We start from the raw sequence: 21501 nt of genomic DNA, 5'->3' as shown, positions 1-21501 counted from the left end.
ACACAAAGAAGATAATGTATAGATATGTGTAGACAGTGGGTTGCTGTTGTGTTGCAGTAGTTAGCACTGCTGCTGCATGGATCAAGCATTTTGAATTTCAATTCTGTGCCTGGTTGTTGTCTGAATGATTTGAACTTTTCCTTGTTTCTGTGTTGGGTTTTTCTCCTGGTACTCTTATATTCCCCCCATGTCCTGACATAAGTGTCTGGCTTTTCTTTATCTTCATCTTTTCTGTGTGAGTGTGAGCAAAACTGTGTGCTAAATGGGACCTCAAATGGACAAATCCAGGGATATTTCTTAGCTTGCACATCCAGGTACTCAGTTCATGCACAGAACAACAAACATGTCATTTCTAGGTTAATTAGTGACTCCAAATTAGTTCAGTGTGCGTATGGCTATATGTGGGCGTGTGGGTCCTGTGATAAACTGGCACTCTTTCTAGAACTGTTTCCTGCCTTGTACTCAGTGCTCTGTTCTGCACAACCGAAATTTGATTAAGTGGATCTGAGAATGTTAGGTATAATTTATTGAAACTGAAGTTGTTTGAGCATTTATGTATTGATTTTAAATTAAATCCTTGAAGAAAACATCCTACTATTCATCATTGAAGCAGAATGTTAAATTCAGATATAATGGTAGGAATTCTTCTGATCTAGTTTGTGCTTTAAAGAATACCTCATTCAAACATTGTGCTTGAGTCTTCCATTAATACTGGAATATTCTAAAGTGAAACCTATCTTTTTATTTTCTAGCTTGCTTATCCAGTTCAGAATCATAGGCATCCAGTGCTCACTTGGGACAAGTTCTTTACAAGGATGTGGTATCAGTCTATCATTGTACACACTCACTCACACACTCTTGGTCAATCAACATATTGTGGTGTAGGAAATGTGAAAGATTTTAACTTCTGCTCAACCAAAGTTATGCCTGCTGGGCTGCTGGTACTCAGCTCAAGTCATAAGCAAGACAAACGTGTGGCTGTTATATACTGTCTCTCTATCTCTTGCTTGTGCACTTGCTATTTCTTAGCAAGGTTTGGACTTATAGCCCCACTCATCAAACTTTAATCCAGACTAGTTTTCCACCCTTCCACTCCAGCATGGTTTCCCTATGGAATAAAACCTATCATTCCAACCTTTGTTGCGACTGCATCCTAGACAATGTTATAACTACTATAGGCAGCAGAAATTAAAGTTGGATTGAGAACAGTGAGCTTGATAGAAAGATCCTAGATTTGAGATGTATAAGGGTTTTGAAAAGAAGGAGTGGATGTTTTGCCATTGGTTCCTTGCTTGCATATAAGTCCAGCCCTTTGGGGATAACTGGTGCAAAGTTTTGTCCATCAGCATTGCTTATCATTTAGTTATGATCTTTTGTTTCTGAACAGGAATTTAGATGGTGCCTCAAAGAGACTTCTCTGGATTGTCACTTGGTGATTGATCATTTTACCAGATAAGGCGCAGAGACTGCATTCCAAAGAGGCCCTTTTAGGAAATCTCAGGCTCTTTAGTTGACAATAAGAGTGTCTGGCAGCAGCTTTTTAAGCCAAGATCTTATGTTCCAGGTAATGCAAAATGGGTAATACCAGTCTGTCTTTGGTATGAGGGAGGAAAGCCCAGGCATGGGAGAGAATGTCCTAGTTCCACCAGGAAATGACTAGGCAGTTGTTCAGACCCACCTTTATAGTCAACATTAAGTACAATGTTTTCATCACATAATGAAGAAGGAGTCTTGGTTGTGAAGGCACCAGTGCTTTGAAGAGGAGATAAAGGCAACATGGACAGATCGCATCATGGAAGCGATTAAATGTAATTTGAAGCATATAAAATATTACTGTTATCAAAAAGACCAGAAGACTTTTCTTCACTGTACCAGCAAATTTTGCAAGGTACTAAATGAGTTCTTTAATTTAATAATTGCTGCTGATAAGAAAATGCATAATAGTAGTCAAAAGCTTCCTATATTAAGAAGATGTGAATAAACACAGATGTATTTGTCTGAATTCCATTTACATATTCTGAACAATTTTGTTTCAATAAATCATTCATAATAAACACTATTAGAAGTCTCTTTATGAAAGCAAACAAGAAAGAACAAAAACTAAAACAAGACAGCAGAAGAGAAAGTACAAAAGAAACTATAGGATACAATGACACTCTGGCTGGAGCGTGCAAATGTTCTGGCATTGAGTCAATATATAAAACAAAGAGCTGAATGTGGATGGAGCTGATTAAGACATGACAGGCCAAGTACAGCCAAGTCAGCATCTGAACAATGGGAACAAAAGAGTCAGTTCAAAACTACAATTTATTATATATTAATTTTTTCAGTTTGTTTGAAGAAAAACTATTCTCTTCTTTAAATGATGAATTCTTTAAAGCTGCTCTCCAATTTTTAGTAAGGATTTACTGATAATTTGTGATAACTACTAATAGTTATCACTGATAATAGTAATAATAGTCTCACACATATGCATAAAGCAGACTATTTCAGGGGTCATCTACTGGTAATTAGGCTCTAAACCAGAGGGTGGCAGTGTCATTTAATGTCTTTCCACTTTATCCCTCAGAATGGATGATTGACGAATATTCCACCTCTGATGTTACTTCCAACTTCTAGCCTCCTGAACCCACCTCTTCCACATCACCATCTTGAAAACTGGCTCCATCATCATTTTTCAGTCAGCTAGAAAGGCTCTCATCTGAAGAATATGTATCCACATTCTTTGCGTTTTTTTAATTTAATTTTTCAATTATCTCTTAATTATAATGGGGATCAACTTTGGGTGCTCCAAACCTTTATCATATTTCTTGTGTGTTTATTACAATAATTCATCTTTTCTTATTTCAGCACATCTCACAGACATTCATAGGGTGGAACACAAAGGGGAGAAGAAGCCAATTAAAAAGATGTTTGTTAACAATAAATAAGTGAGTGTTACTGTTTTTTCTTCTAATAGTCTCACAATGATCTAAATATGCAGTGTATGAGCACAAGAGGACAAAATGAAGGGTTGAAGACCTTCTCGGGAGCCTCATTAAATGTTCATTGTAAAAGATAAGGAAACAGAAAAAAGTCTTTGGGAACTAATGGTTCAAAATCTTAAAAGAAAAGATTGGTATTTTTCAAGTCAAACTTATATCTTCCCAATCATAGTATATTTTACTTTGCCACATTAATATTCCATTATAAAGTGAACCATATCTCTCTATTATATAAAAAAATATTGGGTCGAGACTCGATTTTCTAGGAGACACTTTAACGTCCCATGAGACAAGGAGGACAGCTGCTGTACAGGCTTTTAAATGTTTGAAGCGCAGTGCGACATGCAGATCATGCAGCACGGCACAAGCAGCAGCAAGCCAGCAGCTGATCGAGAGCAAAGAGGAGGTTAAAAAAAAAGTATTTCTTTCCCATTGTATCACCGTTTAAGATGGGGTTTTGGAGAAGGGACCGTATCTCCTTAGCGTGAGTTCAGCCCCCCTCTTCACATAAAGTGGCAGGCGCGTAGGGGGTCCGGACCGGATTGTTGATTTAAAAAAAACTAGCCCACTCTTGCTTTTTATTTATGTGAGTTTCAGCCATTTTAAAGGGAGATTGCATGTGTGCTTCACTTCATTGCTTGTCTTCCTCCATGGCATTAGCTCCATTATAAAATGAAAGGTTAGTTATTTTTGTTTTTAATTTAAAATATGCTCCACTTTAGACTACAATTTAATGTGACAAATTAATATATGCCATGATTATGAAGAACAAACTTTGGCTTTCTCCCATTGAGAAAGTGCTTCTGATGACTGAGCTTCATCTTCCTTACGCACAGGTTTGGTAAGGAACTTTTAGTCCATCTTCTCCTTATTTTCCTGGTGAAGTAGAAGGTGCGAGACTTCTAAGTTCTGTAACCCACATGTTAAAAAAGTCTGGTCTTGATGGTGATGATCTTAACTATTTTCAGCCTATTTTCCACTTACCTTTTCTGTCAAAAGTTCTTGAGTGTGTTGTAGCCTCCCAGCTCACCAATTACTTAACCTCTAATAATTTGATGGAACCCTTTCAGTCTGGTTTCAGGGCGCAGCACAGCTGTGAAACTGCTCTTCTTTGGGTAACCAATGATTTTCTTATGGCAGCAGACTCTGGACAAACTAGCATATTAATTCTGTTAGACCTCAATGCAGCATTTGACACTGTCAGACATGGCATTCTACTGTTCAGAATGAAGAACATGCTGGGTATCTCTGGCACTGCCCTCCAGTGGTTCAAGTCCTATCTGACTGATAGGAAAGAGTTTGTTAGTCTTGGCAACAGCAGATCCAGTTCAGCGCCAGTCACACAAGGAGTTCCTCAGGCCTCTGTCCTCTGCCCTCTGCTCTTCTGTATTTATATGCTTCCCCTTGGACATATTATTCATAGCTATGGACTGGGTTATCATTTTTATGCAGATGACACTCAACTCTATTTCAGTGTCAAAAGTGCAACTTCATCAGAGTTTTCTCAGCTCACAACTTGCCTCAGTGAAATTAAAACCTGGATGGAGCAGAACTCTTTAAAATTAAATTGCAACAAAACTGAACTCCTGCAAATTGGTACTAAAGCGCTACTTAAGAAAATGAGCTCCTTTTCAGTCACTCTTGACGGTGTTCTCATCAGACCTTCTTCTGATGCATGGAACCTTGGTGTCATTTTTGATTCCTCCCTTTCTTACTGCGCCCACATAAACCACATTAAGAAACTTTCTTACTTTCACCTCCGTAACATATCCTGCATTCGCTCATTCCTCTCTGGTTATGATGCTGAGAAACTTATCCATGCTTTTATCACATCCCGCATCAATTATTGTAACTTGCTGTTGGCAGATGCCCCTTCTAATCTTATATCACAGCTCCAGTTGATTCAAAGCTCTGCTGCAAGAGTCCTTACTCAAACCAGCAACAGTGAGCACATCACACCCATCCTGCTTTGCCTTCATTGGCTCCCTATGTCTTACAGGTTTAAATATAAAATTCTCTTAATAACCTACAAAGCGTTAAACGGCCTTGCACCGGACTACATCAGTGACCTTCTAAATCACTAGGCTCCTGTTCGCTTACTAAGGTCCTCTGATTCTGGTAATCTTGTTGTGCCTCAAACTAACCTGCACCCTATGGGTGACAGGGGCTTCAGCTCCATAGCACCCAGACTTTGGAATGACATCCCAAAATTAATTAGATCAGCTGACTCCATTCATTCTTGTTAAAAACAACTTAAAACTCATTTAGGAAGGCTTTTAACTTAACTTAACATTCTGCCCTTTCTTTCAATTTACCTCTCTGTCCAGGTGCTCAAGATAATTTGTGTGTCTGTTATATCACAAATTAGGTTATTTGTTTGGTTTTTCTTTTAGTATTGAATTTAGTATTTTACTCTGGTTTATTGTCTTTTATTCTATTTAATGCTTTGTTATCTGTTTCATTGTTCTATTCAGGAAAACATTTATATCCAATGTTATATATACCCTGCTTTTTTTTTCCTAAGACTCTGTGAAGCGCCGTGAGCATGAGAAAGGTGATATATAAGTAAAATGTATTATTATTATTATTATTAAGTTCTAAGTAGGAGTCAACAACTGCATTACCATGCTCTCTGCTTCCAATGTTCCTACCTTGGCAGAGCCCAGAGGATACTCTCTAAATTGTTGTGTCTGACAGCAGCAATACACTAATGGCTGGTAAGGTGGTAGGTTAAGAGGCATTCAAAACACTCCCCAAATGATTTCTTTCAAACAGACAGCTTAATTTTATCTCAGAAACAATTTGTTATGATTCAGGGCCCAAAATCTAGCAGGCAGTGTGGCATAGTGGTTTAGGCTTTGGACTTCAAACCCTGAGGTTGTGGGTTCAAATCCTACTACTGACACTATATGACCATGAACAAGTCACTTCACCTGCTTGTGCTCCAATTAGAAAGACTAAAGAAATGTAACCAATTGTATCTCTAATGTCCCTTTGATAAAAGTGTCTGCTAAGCAAATAAACATAAAATCTCAAAAACAAGCCCCAAATGCCTAGCTTTTCTTTAAAACTCAAAATTAGCTTCAAAGCACTAAACATGTGTTACGGACCCCATGAGTGGGCAACAACCACAAAAATGAGAAAGCAGCAAATCCTGAAGTGTATTTAAGCTTTGCTTCCAAAAGAGGATGAGCTACAGTAAACAGATAAGTCAGGAAGTGAATTCTGCTGACCTTCAATGGTGCTGTACATCCGGGTCTTTGGCCCTGAAGCTTCTGATGATGGGGCCGATCTTGGCTGGCACTCCATAGCATCTGAGAAGCTTCCAAAGGGTCTCCTTGTCCACGTTGTCAAAGGCTTTCACATAGTCAACAAAGTTGATGTACAGGGACGAGTTCCACTTTATCGACTGCTCAATGAAGATACACAGTGTTGCAATCTAGTCTGTGCAGGATCTATCCTTGTGAAAACCAGCTTGCCCGTCTCGAAGTTGGGTGTCTACTTGGTGCCTCATCCTGTTCAAAATAACTCTGTTGAACACTTTTCCTGGTACCAAAAGCAGTGTGATCCCCCTAAAATTGACACAGTTGCTAAGATCACCTTTCTTTGGAATCTTAATAAGATACCCCACTTTCTAGTCTGCTGGCACTTGTTCCTCTTTCCAGATCTTCTTGAAGAGTGGCAGAAGCATCTCCACTATGGTCTCTATGTCTTTAATAAGATACCCCACTTTCCAGTCTGCTGGCACTTGTTCCTCTTTCAAGATCTTCTTGAAGAGTGGCAGAAGCATCTCCACTATGGTCTCTATGTCTGACTTCAGTGCCTCTGCAGGAATGTTATTTGGTCCTGCCACCTTTACGTTTCTCAGTTGTTTGATTTCTTCTCTAGTTGATGCGTTGCAATCTATGGGTAGGTCCACGTCAGCCTGTTTGATGTCTGGTGGGTTTTATGGTATTGGCCTCTCTGAGCTACTTTAGACAACATCAGTGCTACTCCTTGGGTGTGGGATAATTATCCATGTCATTTCCGGAGTATAATATCATCTCTCCTGAGACAATTTTTTCTGTCTAGACTGTGTCCATCTGGTCTCACTGACTCCAAGCAGTGTGAGGTTTCCACCATCTTCAGAAGGAGTTTATGTACTGTTGCTAGCTTTGTTGCTACTGCATGACAATTGAAGATCACGATGTATGAAATCACTTTTGTGAAGGTATAAAGACTGACACGCACATTTTCATGTTGTCTAAGATTCCGGATATGTTAAAAAACGTTCATAGTAGTTAAATAGTGTTCTGTATTATTTAAGTGTTTTTCTTGAATTCATTTTCAGATATTGACGTACAGTGGAACCTCGGGTCACAACCGTAATTTGTTCCAAAACTCTGGTCGTAACTCGATTTAGTCGTGACCCGAAGTAATTTTCCCCCATAGTATTGTATGTAAATACAATTAATCCATTCCAGACCGTACAAACTGTATGTAAATATATTTTTTAAAGATTTTTAAGCACAAAAATAGTTAATTATACCATAGAATGCACAGTGTAATAGTAAACTAAATTTAAAAACATATAATAACACTGAGAAAACCTTGAACAGAGAAAAGTAACATTGCAAGAATTCACGCTACAGCCTTACGAACCGCTCGCTGTAAATACTTTTTTTAATGAGTTTTAAGCACAGGGAAAAACATGAACATTTGAAAAATCCATAATTTAATAAACAACCAAGAAAAGTAACATTGCAACAATGCACGCTACAAACCGATCGCTGTAAACACTTTTCTTTAATGAGTTTTAAGCACAGGGAAAACATGAACATTTGAAAAATCCGTAATTTAATAAACAACCAAGAAAAGTAATATTGCAACAATGCACGGTACGAACCGATCGCTGTAAACAGAAGTGAAGTGGAGGTTAAAATCCAACAGAAAAAAGTCTTCATTAAATACGAGGTTAAAACAATGCTCAAATCAGTTTCTTTAAAAACAAGCCCAGTGCATTCTTTAACTGCCTTCTCTGCCTCACGCGGCCAGCCCTCTCTCTCTCTCTCTCGCTTGGTCGTAACCCAATTTGTACGTGGTCCAAGACGTTTGTGATCCGAGATTCCACTGTACTTGCTTTTCCACCAGTCCTTATCTGATGTTCCATAATTCCTCCTTTGTGTTTCTGTTTCTCTGACTGCAAAAAGGGCGGCACGGTGGCGCTGCTGCCTCTCAGTAAGGTGACCTGGGTTTGTTTCCTGGGTCCTCCCTGCGTGGAGTTTGCATGTTTTCCCTGTGTCTGCGTGGGTTTCATTTGGGTGCTCCAGTTTCCTCCCACAGTCCAAAGACACGCAGGTTAGGTGCATTGGCGATCCTAAATTGTCCCTAGTGTGTGCTTGGTGTGTGTGTGTGCCCTGCCAGGGGTTTGTTCCTGCCTTGCACCCTGTGTTGGCTGGGATTGGCTCCAGCAGACCCCTGTGACCCTGTGTTAGGATATAGCGGGTTGGACAATGACTGACTGCAAAAAAATATCCTTAGTAGAGACCCTTATTCTCAACACACGGTTTTGCAACCTACAATCTGAACCTTTGTACTTCAGTAAAATGTAAATATTAAAGCATTTCATAAGAATCAAATCATAAGGACATTCTTAGATGTAGAATAGAATAAAAATAGAATTGAATAGACTTAAAAATATTGCTAAATATTAAAGGACAGCTGCTTTAGATGGCTGTGGTAAGACATACATGGTGGTTACATCTAGGAGATAAGGAAAGTGTTTGAAACATTAAAGCAATAAATTAATGAAAGTCATACAGGAAAGTGAATTCATGTTTTTGAACTGAAGACTGGGGTCATGACAAATAAATTAGGGGGGAGGTGGGTCAATAAATAATATCAACATGTCCATGAAAAAAATCTATCACTTGTGTCACATGGGAAATAATCCATTTGTATGCTCACAAAATCTCAAACACATGTATTTTTTACTAAATTACCATTAAATAAGTCACTTCTGGAAAGCTCTCTCATCCACTAAATAGGAACAGCTTGGCTGTTCTCCAACATTGATCAAACACTTGAGCACGGGAAGAGTTTGGAGAAACTATAGAGAAAGAATATCATATAGCCTTGAGGTTTTTCTGGCAAACTGCTTGATGCCTTAGCAGGCAATGTTACCTTGCCCAGACTATGTTAAGAAGGACCAGAGAGGTGCTATTCTCTCTTGGGGAAATTGTTTAGCAGTGGAAGGAACACTTTTAGCAACTCCTCAACTTGGTAGACATGCCTTTAAACCAGGACACAGCATTGGACACGTACAATGGGCAAGAAGCTACCACTGTTGTGAAAGTCATTATGGTGGTACATGGACACAATCATGGTAAGGCAGCTGGGGTGGATGAAATCCATCTGGATATGTTGAAAGTACCAGTCATTATTGGGATAACATAGTTAATGCGTCTATTTAATGTTGTATGGAAGACGGGTAAAGTTCTCAAACCACAAAGGTAAACCAGAAAAACAAACAAAGATTCATAACTAGGAAGACAATTAAAAGCTACAGTAAAGCCAAAATCAAAAACTCAAAATCGTAGTCAAATATACAAGGATCAGAAATCTTTTTTCCTGGAGCTCTAACTAAATAAACATACACTATTCTTTTGTTATTATTCCACAAACTCAAATAGGAAGAAAGTGTTTTGGAAGAATTTTATACCTTTCACCCAAGAAGTGAAACTGAAACACTTCAGGGTCAATTGCATGGCAACACTATAACAATAGTCCACAAAATAGCAGCAGAACAGAATTCAAAATGGTTTCCAGAAACTACCTCAACAAAATTCAAGTAATCTTGAAAAGTAACCACAGAACTGAATTCTACATCCTCTAAATAATATCAACACATCCATGAAAAAAAACTCTTATCATTCGTGTCACATAATCCATACGGAAAGTCATTCAGTTGTATGCTCACAACATCCCAAACAAATGTATTTTTGTAAAATTTTGTTATTTAAGTCATTTCTGCAAAACTCTCATGAACTAAATAACTTTGCTGTTTTCTAACGTCAGTCACCATAGATTTGTATCCTAACAGAAATTTTTTAATCTCCATTCTGCATGAAAACTCCTCCTGGGTATGACACTAATCTTCATCCAACCCTGTAAATCCTCCGACTTACAGGGAAAACTTGGGGGCTGGTGGCAGGATTGGCACTCCAGCCACTGTAAAATAAACTCACACTATTCAGTGTGGTGCTGAGGTGTCACCCGTTGCACTCGGGTCCTAATCCAAGTGGTTCGTCGTGTGGTGGGTGCGACAAAGTACTATCAGCACATGCTCCCAACCTGCATGAAAACATGAGATTAAACATTTTTTATGACCACTACTACAAACTACATGGGGTAAATCATAAACAAAAAATATCATTTTTGGTGGAGTATTCCTTTAAAAACTATGTTTGCTTTACCAAAATTGTAAACCCCAAATTTTTTCAAGCAGACTGACACAGTAGCTGAGCTCTGTCAAACGAGACAAATTAATATTGCAGTTTGAACTTTAGTTTCACCCTGCAAATCAAATTGTTTTCCCACAGGTCTTAACAGTTTAATCTTTATTAACGCAATGTCAGTTCATGTCAGGGAGAGACTGGCATTTAATTATCTTATTTATTTTTTTTGAATGATGTATGACTGATTAGAAAGAAATGCAAGCCACCTGCTTAGCTAATTCTTTCTCTTGTTAAAAAGCATAAAATGAGCTTGACAGCCTGCTAGCCAGGTGAGTTCTACTTTTTCAGTCCCTTCACATTTTAATTTACTTTTCTAAGAAAATGATGTCCTTTGCATTCTAGAGGTTTATTGGAGATTTATACAACTATCTTCATCTTTGTTCTTTCCTTGTAGAAGAGGATTTCTGTGCTGATTTCCATTGGATTCTGGGTGCCCTGCTGTAAGTGGATGTCAATAATAACAGTCACACATTTTATTAAGGAATACAGTATGCCTGACCAACCCTAACTTCAGCAGGTTTAGTTTCACCCAAAGCATTTCTGTAATGTTCTGCAAGTATCTATAATTAAAAGAACAGAGTGCCCACTTAATCTACATCTACACTGGAGAATCAATTTTGAAACAGTATACTAAAAGCTAAACTTTAAAAATGACCTAAAGCATCAGGTTGTATGTGTTTATCGATACCATTGGCTGAAAGTCTTCATCATGTTAAAGAATTTATTTATAGTTTACAACAGTTACTATTGTTATGCACCGAGTATCAGAACACATAAAAGAGAATGATACTAGTATCACTTATTCTCAAGAGCAGAACTTAACACAGAAAACACAAAAAGGTCCTTGTTTATTGCATTACTCACAGAATATACTGTAATTATCCACTTAAATAATAGACACACATCTACTGTAAATAAAGCAGCCTAATAGAAAATGTTATGATTCATTCACAGAGCATTTCAAAATAAAAAATGTCTCATATGATAGATTGCAATTACAACATGTACGTCACATAAAATGAAAATATGTATTGCAAGACTCACTGTAAATATAAAGACTAGAGAGGACGTGCGCTGAATTGGACTTTTTGTAGCATGTCCTTCCATTCCTTACCTTCATTACACTGCCAGTTGAGTGTATATACAGTATATTCCTTTCAATGTTTTGTCTCTTTTTGTCTTTTTGGTATTGCACTGTCCTCATTAGTAAGGGAGACGTGAGAAAAAATTTCATTGCCTAATGCATATTTGATGATAAACTTGAATTTGTACATGAGCCTATTTAATCTATCTGAAAGTTCACTGTTGTAATGAAACAAAGATACGCATAAAGGTTTGGGGTTTTTAGCCCCGTATACTGTAACAAAAAAGGTCAGCAATTTTTAAGGAAAAAATCATCAGACACATAAGGATGGGTGGACAGACAACTTATAGGATCAGACCAGAAATTAAACAGTGGGATGCTGGGAAAAGCGTGGTGATGGATGGGTGGCTGACGTCATCAAACGGGGACCAAAGGGCAGAAAGGGACCCAAAAGTGCTGTGGTTCTTTTAGTCGTCTGGGCGATATTATGGCGGCGGTGCTTCGTTCTTTCTGAGGAAATAAGAAGAGAGAGGTTAGTACACTGCTGTTGTCCCCTGGCACGCCTTTTTGCAGTGCGCGTCAGGTCCTTAAGCTGCTCCCAATGCGCTTGTGCGTGACATGACCCCCCTTCAGCCCCGACCCGTTGGGTCAGGTGGCCCGAACCAAGAGGTCGTGAACATGCGAGAGAGCGTCAGCGTTGGCTTGGAGGTTACCTCAGCGATAAGTGACGGTGAACTTATACAGCTGGAAGTCCAAAAACCACCTAGTGACCCGAGGGTTCGAGTCCCTCTGAATGGCCATCCTGTGGAGGGCAGCATGGTCCGTCACCAGGGTGAACTCCCGGCCCAGCAGGTAGTACCGCAGGTGAGTTACCGCGCACTTGATGGCCAAGGCTTCCCATTCCACCGCTGCATACCTTGTCTCCTGGTCCAACAGTTTCCGGCTCAGGTAAATTACGGGGTGCTCGACACTGTTGATGCTTTGGCTCAGCACGGCACCTAAACCTGTGTCCGAAGCATTGGTCTGGAGGAGAAAAGGAAGTGAAAAATTAGGAGTTCTCAAAACAGGTGCAGTTGTGAGGGCCATTTTTAAGTCACTGAATGCCTGTTCCGTCAAATCATTCCATACCACATGCAAAGGGGCCCTTTTCTTTGTCAAATCTGTCAAGGGGGCGGCCCTCTCAGAAAAACACGGTACAAACCGGCAGTAGTAACTTGCTAGTCCTAAGAAGGCTTGCACTTGTTTCTTGACCATCGGACGGGGCCATTCCAGGATGTCTTTTATCTTGGAACACTGTGGTTTCACCAATCCTCCTCTTACCAGGTAGCTCAAATATTTGGCTTCGCTCATCCCGAAGTAACACTTCCGGTGATTGATATGCAGCCCGGCTTTTGCTAGCATTAGGAGGACAGCGTAAACCTGCAATACATATTCCTCCCATTGCTGGAAAAGATGACCACGTCATCGAGGTAGGCGGCACAATAGGACTGGTGGGGCCGTAGCACTCTGTCTACCAGAAGCTGGAAAGTTGCTGGTGCACTGTGCAGCCCAGGTGGAAGGACCTTGTACTGCCAGTGTCCACTAGGGGTGCTAAATGCCATTTTTTCTCTTGCGGATGCTGTTAAGGGAATTTGCCAGTATCCCTTCGTCATGTCAAGAGTAATCAAGCCTTTCCCAGCCTCTTGAGGAGCTCGTCTACTCAGGGCATGGGATAGGCATCAAATTTGGAGACCTGATTAAGACGTCTAAAATCATTACAGAATCTCCACGACCCGTCTGGTTTAGATATGAGGATGATAGGACTGGACCAGGGGCTATGGCTTTCCTCGATGATGTCCATGTGTAACATCCGTTGAAGCTCTAGCTCCACCTCAGCACGTTTCACCTCCGGGAGACAATAGGGCCATTCCCTGACAACCACCCCCAGGTCCGTTACGATGTCGTGCTGAATCAGAGACGTCCGGCCTGGTGCTTCACTGACCGCTTCTGGGACAGACAGGATCGCACTTTCGAGCTCCCATCGCTGGTGGGAAGTCAAATTGTGGCCCGAGGTTAAGTTTAGCTTTTTCTGATGTGGGGAACAGCCCGGACACAGACAGGCAGACACGATGGTTTCACCACACACACGTTTATTTATCATAATATTTACAGTGGAAGTGAACAAACCCAGTGCCTCAGCACCAATCACCCCTTAAGTCCTTGGCCACACTCACAATGCCTTTCACAGTCTCTGGTCCGCCTCCACTCCTCTCCGCCAAGCTTCGTCCTCTTCCACCCGACTCTTGTCCCTGACTGGAGGGAGGCAGCCCCTTTTATTCACCCCGGAAGGACTCCAGGTGCATCCTGAGGGGCTCCGTAGCCACACCCCTGTGTGGCGGAAGCTCTGACGGTACATCCGGAAGTCCTCCGGGTGTCCACAATCCTCTTCCCCCCCAGCACTTCCGGATGTGGCGGAAGTGCTGAGGTCCAGGGCTCCCAAGGCATCGGGGCGCTCCCTGGCGGTGACCACGGGCCCCTACAGGATAGAGCTTCAAAGCTCTGCACCTGTGGCCCCCACAGCAACCAGGGAGGATGCCCCCTCGTGTTCTGGAGGAGGCACAAGCCCTCCTCCACTCCTCCTGGGCATCCCGGCATGAACCCCAGCCGGGTGCCACATTGAGAAAAGGGAGAGGGTGGTCCCCGAAAGTGGGCATTCTTCCCTGTCCTTCCACAGCTTCAATAAGTTAATATGATACACCCTCTCACTCGTTCGACGGTTTGGCTGGCTCACCAAATAGTCAACGAGTCATTTTCTCTCTTTAACCTCGTATGGACCTTGCCAATGGGCCAGCAATTTTGAGTGAGAAGTGGGCACAAGCACCATTACACGATCTCCTGGCTGAAATTTGCGCAGGGAGGAGTTTCTGTTATAATTCCGGGCTTGCGCTGCTTGAGCCCTGGAAATGTGTTCTTTAAGCAGGGGCAGAATTTTTTCTAATCTATCGCGTAACTGCGCGATATACTCTAAGATGTTAGCGGAGGGAAGTGCCTCCCTTTCCCAACCTTCTTTTAGCATGTCCAAAATGCCCCGGGGTTGGCACCCATACTGAAGCTCAAAAAGGGAAAACCCAGTGGAGGCTTGTGTCACCTCCCAGTAAGCGAAAAGCACTAGGGGTAAAAGTTGAATCCAGTTCCTACCGTCCACGCTGACTACCTTGCGGAGCATCTGTTTGAGGGTCTGGTTAAATCTTTCCACCGATCCATCCATCTGGGGACGTTTTGAGATGCTTAATACGGAGTAACTTGGCAACCTCCATGAACATATCTGATGTAAAGGGCATACCTTGGTCCGTAACGACTTCTTTAGGTTACCCACTCGGGAAAAAAGCCCTACTAATTCCCATGCGATATTCTTCATACTAGCAGCTCGCAGGGGAACCACTTCTGGATATCCAGTTGCATAATTAACCATAACCAATATGTATTTATGGCCTTGCACCAAAGGTTCTAGGGGTCCTACCAGATCAACACCGATCCTCTCAAAGGGCACATCTATAAGGGGAATCTGGACTAGAGGAGCGTGGTCCCTCCTGGGTATCTGACGTAGCTGACAGATTGGGCAAGACTGACAGAAACGTCGGACCTCATTGATCCTGGGCCAATAGAACTGGAGTTTTACTCTCTCCAATTTTTTCTTGGCCCTGAGATCGGCACCTAAGAGGTGGGCATGAGCTAGTTCGCATACCTCCCGCTGGTAGGTCTGTGGAACTAACAACAACTTCCGCACCTCACCTTCGTGTTCCACAACTCGATATAACAGTTCATTTCCAAAACAAAGTAGGGTCCCGGTGGTGTGGAATCTACTGACGATATGTCGTCTACGGACACGATGGCATTCCCGACAAACTTCAGGGAATCATCATTCCACTTTTCTTTTTTAAATGACGCCGGCGTAGACCAAAATTGATCTAAGTCTATGCCGGCGAGCGGTTCATGTGTCTGGTCCGGGGTAGCACCCATCTGACCCAGAACCCCACCCGGTTGCACTTTGAGGTTGAGGTCCATCACCGAAGAGACCTCCCCCTGGCTGTCCACATCATCATTAATTGCTGAGGAGCATGGCGTGGAAGCAGCTGGGAGGGTACCTTGACCCTCCACAATCAGACCCAACTTAGGTGCAGGAGTGGTGGCAGTTCTACCGCATTTACTTTCCGACCAGTCTTGTCCCAGTATAACCGAAAAGGGGGGCTCGGGCAACACAGCGACGAGCAGTTGTTTTGGACTCCCCTCCCAGGTTATGAAACACTTTGCGGACCTGTAAGACCTGGTCTCCCCATGCCCACAAGTTACACTTGTTCTTTGAGCCACCCACTGTCACGGTAGAACATAATGGTAATGTTACTCCCAGAGTCAAACAATGCCACAACCGAGTGCCCATTTAACAACACCACTCCCGTATTGGTGACTGCCAGAGGGTTTGACAGAGCACAGTACCTCTCTCTCTTTGTCCAGCTGCAGTCCATCGGCTCGATGTTGAGGGGACAGGTGGGAATCATATGCCCCACCTCGCCGCACTTGAAACAGCATAGTGGGGCAGGCACCCTGTCTCTCGGTTTAGCTGGAGCCTCCACGATGCGGCGGGTGGGCTCAGAAGTGGCGACACGTCCCTGTCAGACCCCGCGAGCCGGCTTCTCAGACCGCCCGAGCTGGGTCGCCACCAGTTGGCACTCTAGGGCCTCCAGAAGACCATTCATGTCCTTGAATGAATGTCTCCGGACCTGCTGGGTGAGGTAGTCCGGCATATCATAGACCAACCCCTCGCAGGCTACCTGCTTGACCACCTGGTGAGCCTGGTTGATATCTGGCCATAGCCTGCGCCCAAGCTTGCCCCAGAACTCGAACGCCTGAGCTCTAGCCCGGCGGTCGGGGTCAAATTTCCACTGCAGCCATACCCTCGCCTGCTGGCCGGAGGTTACTCCATAGTGCTTGAATATCTCGGCCTTCAGGAGGTCATATTGGGCGGCTTCCTCCTTGGGGAGATCATGATAGGCCCACTGTGCAGGGCCCTTCAGATACGGTGCCAAGATGGACGCCCACTCTGTCCGCGGACACTGGTTCTGAGTCGCCATCCTCTCAAAGATGGACATATACGACTCAATGTCATCCGCTTCTAAAAGAGGGACGATAGGAGGTGGTGGAGGCCGTGCGGGCTTTGGCTTTACCGCTTCCGCCACCGCCAACCATCTCTTGTTCTCGGCAAGCTCCGTCTTCGTGACTGCCTGGTCCATCTTGACAGCCTGGAGCTCATTCACCAAAGTAGTGACTGTATTGAGGTTCTGCCCTTCCGACATTTCTTCGGGCTGTATCCTGCCGACTATGCCACTGTAATGAAACAAGGACATGCATAAAGGTTTGGGGTTTTTAGCCCCGTATACTGTAACAAAAAAGGTCAGCAATTTTTAAGCAAAAAATCATCAGACACATAAAGATGGGTGGATGGACAACTTATAGGGTCAGACCGGAAATTAAAGAATGGGATGCTGGGAAAAGCATGGTGATGGATGGGTGGCTGACTTCAATCAAACAGGGACCAGAGGGCAGAAAGGGACCCGGAAGTGCTGTGGTTCTTTTAGTTGTCTGGGCGATATTATGGCGGCGGTGCTTCGTTCTTTCTGAGGAAATAAGAAGAGAGAGGTTAGTACACTGCTGTTGTCCCCTGGCACGACTTTTTGCAGTGTGCGTCGGGTTCTTAAGCTGCTCCCAATGCGCTTGTGCGTGACATGACCCCCCTTCAGCCCAGACCCGTTGGGTCAGGCGGCCTGAACCGTGACACTGCGTGACACTGTGTACTACATGCAAAAATGTTATGATTCCTGCTTGCTCAAAGACATGAAAGACCTTAAAAGACCCATACAAGTTTCATGCAAAAGTGTAAGCTTCACCATTCAAAGCAGCCTAGCCCCAGGCTCAAAATACAGGCTGGTTGCTCGCATAGGCCAAAAGTGGGGCAATGGCCTTTAAAATCAAAAATATCTGCAAGGAAGAAAGGAAAAAATCTCTGTCCTGCAAAAACAAAACAAAGATAATTTGATATTTAAAGATTTATTAAGAATTCAAAAATTTACAAAAAAGCAAACACAAGAATAAAGAATAAATGGAAACAAAAATGTTTGCAAGCAAATAAATCCAACTGAAAATCCAAAGACAGTACCCTATAACAAAAGCCAGAAGTCAAATAGTACAGAAACCAAACACAAATAATACAAAATAAGTCAAATGACAGAAGTTCAATAATGTTGAAGCAGCCATTGCACAAACTGCTTCTTCTTAAATAGCACTGGGGCAGTTCACCTGCTAAAGCATCAGGGGGGCCTGCATTACTAGCCTCGACATAATTTAAAAGATGATGAATGACAAAATAAACAAATAATAATTAATAAACAAAATATGCATCAATACTTACAACCCAATCAAAAAGTACAAGGTAATTTATATAAAATAACAAAATGATAACACAAAAAACACACTCAGTAGTTTTGGTCCTATTTTCACAAACCTTCATGTGAAGAAGTGCTTCCTGGATACTACCTTGAATCTTCCTTCACTACCCCTGACCACAGTCTTCACAGTTTAACAGAAAATATTTTGCTGGATCTTACCCTTGTCCATGGTGGTGTGACATGTGCACCTTTGGGATGCTCAGATTTAGATAGTCTGGAGCTTGTGTTTCTGGTAGTGTCTCACTTAATAAACTGATGTGGGCTGAGAGGTCCAACAAAGAATGGTTAACCACCACCAGTGTACCCTGCCTGGGGTAGGGTTACTGCAACTCAGTCCTGAAACAATGACTTGGGAGAGTGCCAGTGAGCAGCAAAGTGGTCCGGAAAAGAAGGTGGCCTTCAGGAAAATATTGTCTGTGAGATCTCCTGACTCATTTGAGAGGTACTGACAGGTTAAAAGAACTGTTGCAAAAGTTTGAGCAAGGGAAGAATTGGGGTAGGCCATGGAGAAAGACTATTGTAAAATCTCAAGGCTGTTCTGGCAAACTGACGCCGCAGCAGGTGACGTGACCTTGCCCAGTCTATGTTAAGCAGGGTTGGAGAGATGCTAACCTCTTCTGGGAAAATTGTTTAGCAGCAGAAGGAACACTTTGAGGAATTCCTCAACTTGGTAGACATTCTCTCCTGTCAGAAGGCAGCATTAGACACGACCAATAGATGAGAACCTATCACTGTTGTGGAATTCACTATGGTGATCCATCATGGTAAGGCTGCTGGGCAGGATAAGATCTTGCTGGATATGCTGAAAGTAATAGACATTATTGGGATAGGAACGGAGTGAGACTTCCCGGGCAAACAAATTCCCAACACAATGGCAGCAGAACAAAATTCAAAATGGTGTCCAAAAAATTATTATAAAAAATGTAGAATACTCTTCTAGAATGGAATTAGCCACATAACTGAATTCTGCGCCCTCTATCTAAAACCTATATTTAAATAAAAAAATATATAACAATCACAACATACAGATTCCTATATTTAAGAATGGATTACATTCTCCAGTCTCCCAAGCAGGGCCTATGCAAGAGTGTTGGAGTGGAGATTCTGTCAAACCTAAGATACAGGAGGAACAATGTGGATTCTATTCTAGCCGTGGAACAGTGGATAGTCTATTGTCCCTGGCAAAGTTGCTATAAGATGCACTGGGGTATGATAAGCCAGTCTACATATGTTTTGTGGATTTGGAAAAGCTGTATCCCTAAGCATGTGTTGTAGTAGGTACTACAGGAATATGTGTGTGATTTGTTCCGTATATAAATACAGTGAAAGCTGTGTCTGCATACTTGATGTTATATGAATTTATTCACTATGGGTGTCAGACTCCATCAAAGATATGCAATGTCGCCAATCTTGTTTGGGCTTTTCATGGATGGAACATCAGGCGCAACTGAAGATATGAGGGTGTTCAGTTGGGGAAGACTAGTGGTAACATTGTTGATTTGTGCAGATTGTGTTGTCCTCAGTGCCTTATCTGACTATAATCTTTGGTATGCTCTCCAGAAATTTTCTGCTGAGTGCAAAATGGCAAGGATAACAATCAACACCTTCAAGCCTGAGGTTACGGTTTTCTCTCTAAAAATTGTGGATTGCTTTCTTTAGGTGTAAAGGGAACAACTGCCTTTAGTGGAGGATTTCAGGTATCTTGTTCACGAGTGATGGAAGAAGGAAACATGAGATCAACAAGTGGACTGGAGTGGTAGCAACTGCTCTGTGGATATTGTCCTGGTTGGTAGTGGTGAAGCTGGAGCTGAGTTTAAAGACAGTTGATCTACATCCCAGTCCTCACATATGATCATGAGCTGTGGGTAATGACCAAAGAATGAGATCACAAATACAAGGGGCAGAAATAAAGTTTCTTTGCAGGGCTGTTGGGGTGGCAATCCATGATATGGTGAGAAGCTCAGTAATTAGCAAGAACCCCGAAGTAGAGATGCTATTCCTCTGGATGAAGTGGATCCAGTTGAGATAGTTTGGACATGTCATAAGGATGCTCCCTGTTAGCACTCACTGAAAATGCTTCAACCACTGAGGATTTTTCAAACTGCTTTTTACTAATTTTTTTTCTGGTATCGTGCTTGGTTAATTAAAATTGTGCTGTTTGTCTTAACTTCCATTGAAACTCTTTTTAAGTTTCAGTCCTAACTTTCAATTTTTTTTAAATTTCTAAATCAGATGCAAATATTCTTTCAGGTGTGATTTTTCCAACTCTTTTTAAAATGTTCCTATATAATGATTTTTATTTTAGTCTTATGTTTTTTATGATGACTTTATTCCTGTATTCAGGCCATTTCTTTTGTATTTTCATTTTACTTGTTTTTGAAATAAGTACTCTAAATGAAAAAGGCACAGATAATGGAAGGAAAGTAGGGGTCTCAAGCAGGTGATATCACATTTAATATTGAAGTGCACAAGGACCCTGCTCTGTTGGCTGGTGTTGCTTTTTGCATGATACTGAATGAGGGAGTAGTCTTCTTAAAACTTATCATTACAAGATTTGCCTGTTTTTGAGATCATCTTAAAGGGGCCAGCCAATTGTGGGAGCAGTAGTAAATGATGAGGGGGTCATTTGGCTCATTTTCCATATTGGCCACTTTAGAACTGTAGAAGAAGCAGACAAGGCAACCATTATGGGCTCTTCTAAATCATCTATGATCCCTTTGCCTTAGTCCTGGTGAGCTTGTTTGAGCAGTCATCACCTTCATAATACATTTTGTACATGAATCTGGATGTCCTTTAAGTGACAACTTCTGTTAATTACTGCAACATTGTTTTTATATTTTTCTATTCTGCAAATTAAAAGCATTTATTTTGGTATACATTTATATATTTTCGAAGATGCTTTCAAGATTATTTCAGCCATGCTGTGATTGCGCTGTCTTATGAATCAATACATTTTTGTTAGATAAGACAAGCATGATACATTATCCCAAGATGGGCATGAGACCACCTGTCTGAAGAAGCAGTTTTTTCATGAGCATCATTACTGTATGCTAACTGGAGTTTTCTAATTAATGTCTGCAGACACTGAACCACACACATTCATTACAGCAGGGGTAGGCAACGTCGGTCCTGGAGTGCCACAGTATGTGCAGGTTTTTGTTCCAACCCAGTTCCTTAACGAGAACTCAATTATTGCTGAAGAAGCACATATTGCTTAAGTGACATTTTAATGCTTCATTTTAGTGGTCTCGCTTGTTAAGGTTCTCCAACCTTAATTGCTTATTTCAATCTTAAACTGCTGCATTCAGTGTTTTAATTGCTCCTTATTAGCAATAAGATGTAAAAGACAAAGCAGCCAGCAGTTCTCCAGCTAGCTTTTTTCCAATTACATCTGTGTGTGTTCATCATGCACGGTTTGATTTAATAACACTTAATAGAAAAATGTGACAGACTGAAAC

Source organism: Erpetoichthys calabaricus, chromosome 15, assembly GCF_900747795.2.
Source record: "Erpetoichthys calabaricus chromosome 15, fErpCal1.3, whole genome shotgun sequence".
Lineage (NCBI taxonomy): Eukaryota > Metazoa > Chordata > Cladistia > Polypteriformes > Polypteridae > Erpetoichthys > Erpetoichthys calabaricus.
The sequence above is the reverse complement of the archived record's forward strand: the minus strand, read 5'-3'. Positions refer to the sequence as shown.